Source organism: Pinus tabuliformis, chromosome Q, assembly GCF_031772625.1.
Source record: "Pinus tabuliformis cultivar Carrire ecotype Pingquan chromosome Q, CPIR1, whole genome shotgun sequence".
NCBI lineage: Eukaryota > Viridiplantae > Streptophyta > Pinopsida > Pinales > Pinaceae > Pinus > Pinus tabuliformis.
The window spans coordinates 271,235,597-271,243,127 of NC_142296.1; positions in this window are offsets into that span (position 1 = coordinate 271,235,597).

Below are 7,531 nucleotides of genomic sequence, written 5' to 3' on the forward strand. Positions count from 1 at the left end.
ATATGTTAATGAACTCATTCTCAGCTTATACCTTTTATGTATTCTTCGAATATGCGCTTACTTATTCCATGCCATGTTGATAACACATTGTGAATTGATTTTTAATTAACATCTAACATGTTCCTATTCAAGTATGTTTGAGACAGTTTTAGCTCATTGATCCTTCTCACGTCATGCTTCTTCTTGTTTATTTTGTTACTTCCCATTACCTTGTTTTGCATTTTGTCAATACTGGGTTGACCTTGTTCCCATTGGCTGGGCATTTCCTTCTTATCCTTGTTTAACATCTCCTCATTTGTAGCTAGGAGTGAAACCAAAATGATGGTATTCGATCAAACATAATGGATGAGGATAATATCCAAACAATGTGATGTCTAATTAGGACTTCACCCCAAGGAGACAATCTAACTGTTGGTGGTACGATACACCCCATCAACTTAAACTTGACTAGAATTTTAAAAAACCCACAACTTAGCAATGGTGTAACCTTATAATTTTTGAAAATCCTCCATTGAACTTCTTATCGATGTATTAAATCTCCCAATTTACTTTATAATGGTTTACTAATCTTATATTTTTATTAAAAGTTTAGATATTTTAATAATTTTGTCAAGAAATTTTCTCCTTAAGAATTCTTAGTATCAAGATTACTTGAATGATAAATCAATATCATCAAAGTTACAAAAAAATATAAAAAATGGAACACTTCTTCAATCTAGCTTCTTCTAAAGGACTCTTTTTGAGTTCTCTGGGTAATCCTCACATGAAATGAAAAATTGGTACCCACAAAATTTTGTTGAAATGGAACTAGTTTCCTTTATGCTACATTTCAATAAAAAAATAGAAAATATTATTTAAAGAAAACATATCATGAAAATTAGTTGTCCTAATAGTGAAAGTTGTGTAGATTGCATACATATTTTTTTCCTTCCCAAATGAATTGGTATATCCATATAATTGGACAACTAGATGCACACATAGATGACTTGTTAACACATACCTATAAATTAAAATTATATGTAGTTATTAATATCAAAATTTATCTCTCTATATATCCATAAGATATTTTTCAAATAGAATTATGAAGATAACAAACTCTACAAAATTATAGATTTCACTTTAAAGTGAAACTCTCAAATACAATTATTTGATGAATAGGTTTCTGGATATTTTCTCACTGTATACATTTTATCTTAACATTTCAAGTCATAATCAGGATAAATCTTGATCAGAGAAAGGATAAGAGAAGAGGTGCAAATAAATACATAAAAAGAAAGAAAAAATCAACTAATTAACTAATAATTTATTAAATAATAGTATATTCATATAACATATATATATATTTATATATATATATATATATATTATTATATTATATTTATATATATATATATATATTATATATATTTATATAATCAAAAGTTATTCTAAATTAAGATTTCTCCTAGTGATGGGTCTTGGTTTAGACTTGAAGTATCCATATAAAATGAATACTATGAACAAATATCTAGAAACCTATTCCTCAAATTCAAATCACCACAAAAATTTGCAAACTAGATATTTTTTGTTTATCACTTGAAGTTAAGCAAGAATAAACCTTTGTAGTGTTCATCAAAATATTTTTTGTACCTATAATTCATGAATTGACAAGTAAATTCTTTGTAATATCCCAAATAATCTAGGTTGGGAGAAGGTCCTAAAGAATAAGAACAAGGGCAGGAATTTTACCTTTTTAGTAAAACCATTAAAGGGAAAGCCTCCCTTTATTGGGTTTTGGCTCTGGGTCATGTGATGCATCTTAAGCAGTGGATGGAACATCTTGGGATATCCTACAAATTCACAATATCTCTTTTGTGAAGGGAAGAAATTAAAAGATCAATTTCAACTGTAGGATAACAACACCTCAAGAAATTCTACCAATTTTTTTAATCTAAGGATGCAAGAGGGAGCTTCAAGAGATAGAAACCTAAGAGGATTTGTTTCTTACATGTTTGCAATGCGAGGCAAAGTCTCTAATCTAGTTGATTTTCGACAACAAAACCCTAGACCTTCCATTTTTTATGAGAAACAAAAATCCCCTCCTATGGAGGTAAGCCTAACAAAGGTAAATCATCTTTTCTATGTTCATCAATCTAGTGTAATGACAACTAGATTCAATGTTTTTGGCCCCTATATGTTGTTTTCCATCATTGGATTTTCACAAAATGGACCAAAAACTATGACATATACCTTTCCTCAAAAGGATTCTTCATTTTACAGTTCAATAACTAGGAAAATGTGGAGAGAGTTTTGAAAGAAGGCCCTTAGTTTTGGGGAAATGTAGGGCTCTTCATTACCCAATGGTTACTATTTTTCATGCCACATCAATGGTGGTCCTAATAATTCTAGTATGTATGAGGCTACCAAATATTCCACTTCCTTTCTAGAATCATAATGTTCTTAAGGAAATTGGGAACACTCTAGGGTCACTCAAAAAAATGGATCATGACAAAATTCTTAAAGGGGTAATTACCTTCGGTAGAATATGTATATAAAATGACCTAAGTAAAGGTCTACCAAACCACATTCAGCTGAAAATATATATATATATATATATATATATATATATAATAATAATAATAATAATTCACTAGAAAATTTTTGGATTATAAAAATATGGCATTTAGATCATGCCAATCTTGTTACTAAACATCACACATGAAGAATACATGCCCTAAGGAAATAAGGACAAAAAAATAAAATGGGCAACGTCCCACAAAAAAAAAATGCAATACCTTTGACCATATCTCATGGGAAAATAAGAAAAAGAAATCACAAAGAACACTCCAAAACAAGATGAAGGGGATGCTTATATCGAGAATGGAAATGCAACCCACCAAGAAAAATGGCATAGAATCATAAGTGACTCATGAACAACAAAAAAAGTGGGGCATAAAAAGGACAGGATGGTGAGCACAAAGATATTTCATGCATCGAGAAGTTCATTTTCAGATAAAGAACTCCCATCGAAGATAACCAAAAGTGAACAGAAATGGTTCCTACTGACCCGCCTTAGGTGGACGGAAAATGTCCAGAAAAGGAAAGGAGAAAGAGAGAGTTAAGTGATTACTATTACATTTAACTTTGTATGTTTTTGTAATCTTTTTTAGTTTTTTCTTATTTCTCTATATAAATTAAAAATTCTCTTACTGAAAGTGGTTACAACGTAATTTTTTTCCCTTTCCAAAGTTGAATAAAATTACGCATTTTTTTTCCCTTCGAAAAAAAAATGCTTCATAATATCTAAATTAGCATAAATAAGTCACTCACCCTCTCATTTTCTATGTTTTCTACAATTTTTTGTTGATTAATGATGAAGGGCTTGTAATATTTCTTTTTTTACATTAATCATATTCTGTATTTGTATCTTTATCTATTTCTGGTGACTATCATAAGCCATGTTCAAGGTGGTGTTGTTAGTGATGATAGTGACGAAAACTAGAGAAAGATACAAATGAATTAGATGCTTGTAACTAGAGAAAGATAGAAGAAGACTTCAAACAATTTTAGAGGTGCCTAAGAGGCTTAACCTAATTTCCCTCTCCTCTTCCTAGTAAATTTTTTGTTTACCTAAATGGATACAATCTAGTGCTATCACCAATTTAGAAATAAATTCACCATTTCTTCCTCTTTCATTAAACATTAAATTAAATCAAGATTAATCAATTTCATGCCATTATCTTTCTTTTAGAATTGAAATAAATGAAGATTAAACAACTATCATACCCTCGTTTTTATTTGAACATTGAAGTAAATCAAGAGTAAACTATTAATACTTATTGCTTCTCATTTGATTTACATTTAAATAAAAAGTGTTTTCATTTATGTTTTTCACTTTATATTTGATCAATTTATATTAATTAAGTTAGCTAAGAAAGAAATAAATGAAGGAACATAAAACAACTTTGCTTACTTGTTTCCTCTTTTCATACTTAGTGATTAGCTTACTCACACTTCCAAAATTGATAAATGTGATATTTTTCACGCTTTGATGGATAGTTTTTTCACTCTTCACACTTTGATTGATATTTTTCTCATTATTGACTTTAGAGAAAGGCTTCAACATCATACTCTAAAGTAGAAAAATCAAATTCTATTACCAAAGGCACAACATAGGTCTTGTTCTTTTTCATCATTTACCGTTTGCATATTTCATGATTATTTTTTGATTTACATGTATGTAGCCATGAGGATATCAAGAGACTTATTGGCATTTTTGATAGGAATATTTCAAAAAATTTCAAGGTGCTTAATGGGCCTATCATCCGAATCGGATTCGTGAATGACTTCAAAGAACCATGACTAAATCGTTAAACAAATCCTTGAAATTTCAAAACAGTGATGAAAAAATGGCTTCAATCAGTGGCCATGGCAGCATGCAACAGCAGAACGACGAGGACCTCGGTCAAAGTGCGCTGACTGAGGCCCATGGGGACTGTGCAGGAGGTTAAAACAACAGCACTGGGAGCCCCGGATCAGGAAAAGGAGGAGTTAGTTTTTGATGTGCGATTAGCACTAATCGTGTATCGTATCGCTATGCAAACAGGGCCAAAGTGGAAAGACTCAAGCACCTAGTTGCATGGAGGAACTGAAGGAGCTCGAGTGGGAATACAAAAGTGCTAAAGGACAAAAGGCGGGACCCGCACTCTAGAAAACTGGCAGTTTTCCTGGGGGAGCCCTTGAACGGTAAGCGGTTTTGGAGGAGAGAGTAGAGCGATCCCACTCATTGATCGACGCATGGCAGCGGAGGTGAGAGAAAAACCGTCGTGATCGTGCGTTATCGGTCAAGCAAGTTAACGTGCCCGACGTGCATACGACGTTGGATCTGGAGGAGCGAGATCGGACGGTTGAGATGCGCCCGATATAGAGAAGCGGAATCAACAGGGAATTAAGCCGTGATTTAGAAGGATTTGGAATCTGTTGACCAACACGATGGAGAAAGAACGCATACAATTGAACCGATGAAACATGTTGGCGCCAATTAGATGGAGACACGTGGCCACTTCCCAAGCATTCATGCTGACGCCAAACAGGGAACTCCAAGTGCAACTACAGAAGGTGGATCAAAGGCGTAGGCGGGAGAGGAACTAATAGGCAGAAGGACCGAATTGCTAAAGCCATGAATAAAGACAATCGAAATAGAAAAAAGTAAGGGAAGGAAAAACCGAACCGAGAAGAGTCCAAGCGACCAAGAAAGAGAGTGAATAGTGAACCCTGAGAGGAGGGCTGAACACAGAGAATAGTAAAGCCAAGCAAATGTGATAGAGGGCCGAGCTGACCACAGGCAACATCGAGCACCAGGGAGCTTGAAGATTCAAGCCTTCCCATCGAGGAATCTGTCTGGACTGAGTATCACATTTGGCTCTTTCCACTGTTGACCAAAGGTCACAGAGCTGGTAGGAAGGAAAAGAGTCTGTGAACTCCGAGTGGCTTAGGGAATCCAAGGACCACCCTACCAAGCAAAATCTGCTTCAGGAGAACTCACATTGAGTCCCTGTAATTGTAATTTCTCTGTTGTAAGACACAATAAAACAAGGCCAGCACTGAAAGCTGGACTGGAGACATAGCCCTAGAGAATAGGGTGAAATCCTTATTAAAAATTCCTGTGCCTTTATTATGGTTACTGTATTTCTCTATTGTCTTTTCACTCATTTTCTGTGTATTGGCAATTTGATCGATCCGTTGCTTAAATAACACAGAACGCACACCATCACATGAGTCTGTAATACCTTTTGTTTTAATAAATCTTCAACTGAGGTCACTCATAGGGTGATTATCAGATCAAGTGGTATCAGAGCTTTAGGCTATAAGGTTAGACAAGCTTGTGTTGGTTTAGCTGTGAATGCTCACTAGATCAAAGCTCAAATTAGGAGAAGGAGAGTTGGTGGAAACTAATCCTGAAATTGGGAGAGTCTATTCTCAGAAGACAATGTTAGAAGAGGGTTCTATAGGGCCAGACCCTCAATTCATAGAAAGTTTCCTAGCTATAAAGTCCATTGTAGAAGAAATGCACAAGGATTTTAGAAAGCATAAGGATGAAGGTTCATCAGGTTCTAAACAAGAAAAAGAAGAAGATGAGTCTCATTCCCATGACCACTCCAAAGGAAGGGGGAAAGAGGAAATCTTTCTCACACCTCCTAATAGCCCTGTGCATAATAAGAAAGCATATTTGATTAAGTTAGATGTTAAATTTGATTTGCCCATATATGATGGAGAGCTAAATACTGAAAAGTTGGATAATTGGATTAGACAAATTGATGTGTATTGCAGGGTGCAAAACATAGACTCAGACAATAGTAAGATTTAGCTCGCAAGCCTACACCTAGGAGGCACTTCCTTGGTTTGGTGGGAAGGCAGAGCCCAAGCTGATATGAAAAGACATGGTAAGACCATCTCTATCTAGAGTGAATTTGTTGCTGCAATAAAAAAGCAGTTCTATCCATTGGCCTGCATGCAACAAGCCATGATGACTTGGCAAAATCCTCAGCAGATGAAAGGGAAAAGTGTGCAAGGATATACTCAAGAGTTCAGAAAGAGAGAATTGATGTTGGGTATCTCATTATACTCACCAGAGACTCTCTTGAAGTATATTGGTGGTCTACACAGCTACATGAGGCATACCATCCTCATGTTTAATCCCACTAGTATAGATGAGGTATCTGTACAAGCTACTCATCTAGAAGCTAGAGGAAAGAATGGAAATCCAGAAGTTGGGAAACCATCCCAACCCACTGTAAGCAAGAGCAAGGAGAAAAGGAAGCAGAAGTGGAAAGTAAGGAACGCTAACACTACACAAAAAGGTAATGCGTCATGCACTCATTGTAAAAAGGAGGGGCATGATGATGAGCATTGTTGGATTCTGCATCCAGAGCTGAGACCTAAGAAGTCTGAGGGCAAGAAGAAGAAGACTGCTACAACTATTCAGAATGATTTGGGGTCAGACTCGGGAAATGAAACAATCATTGTAGCCAAAGGTATAAAAGGTGAGAATTCTGAAGCGTCTACTAATAATTCTGCTTAATCTGTTATTGATGAAGAATATGAGAGAAAAAGGCACAAGCTTTTCCATATTTGAGTTATTTCCAAAAATCAAAAGATTGATACTCTGTTTGATAGTGGCTCACAAGTAAATCTGATTTCTGAAGCAATTGTAAAGAAATTAGGATTAGCAACTACACCTCAGAGGAAACCATACCCATTAGGATGGTTGAATGATAAAGCACAACTACAAGTGAGTAGACAGTGCAAACTCAAGTTTTCTTTTGGGTCAACATTTGTAGATGAGATTGAGTTAGATGTAATTCCTTTAGATATATGTGGAATTGTTTTAGGAAGTCCCTACTGTATGATAGGAAGGCTATTTTCTATAGAGCTGAGAACAAGTATCTACTTGTTAAAGATGGAATCGAATACTTTGTAAGAGCTCATAAGCTCAAGAATAATTATACTCTCGTAAACTCAGAACAGATGAAAAGAACGATAAATTCATGCA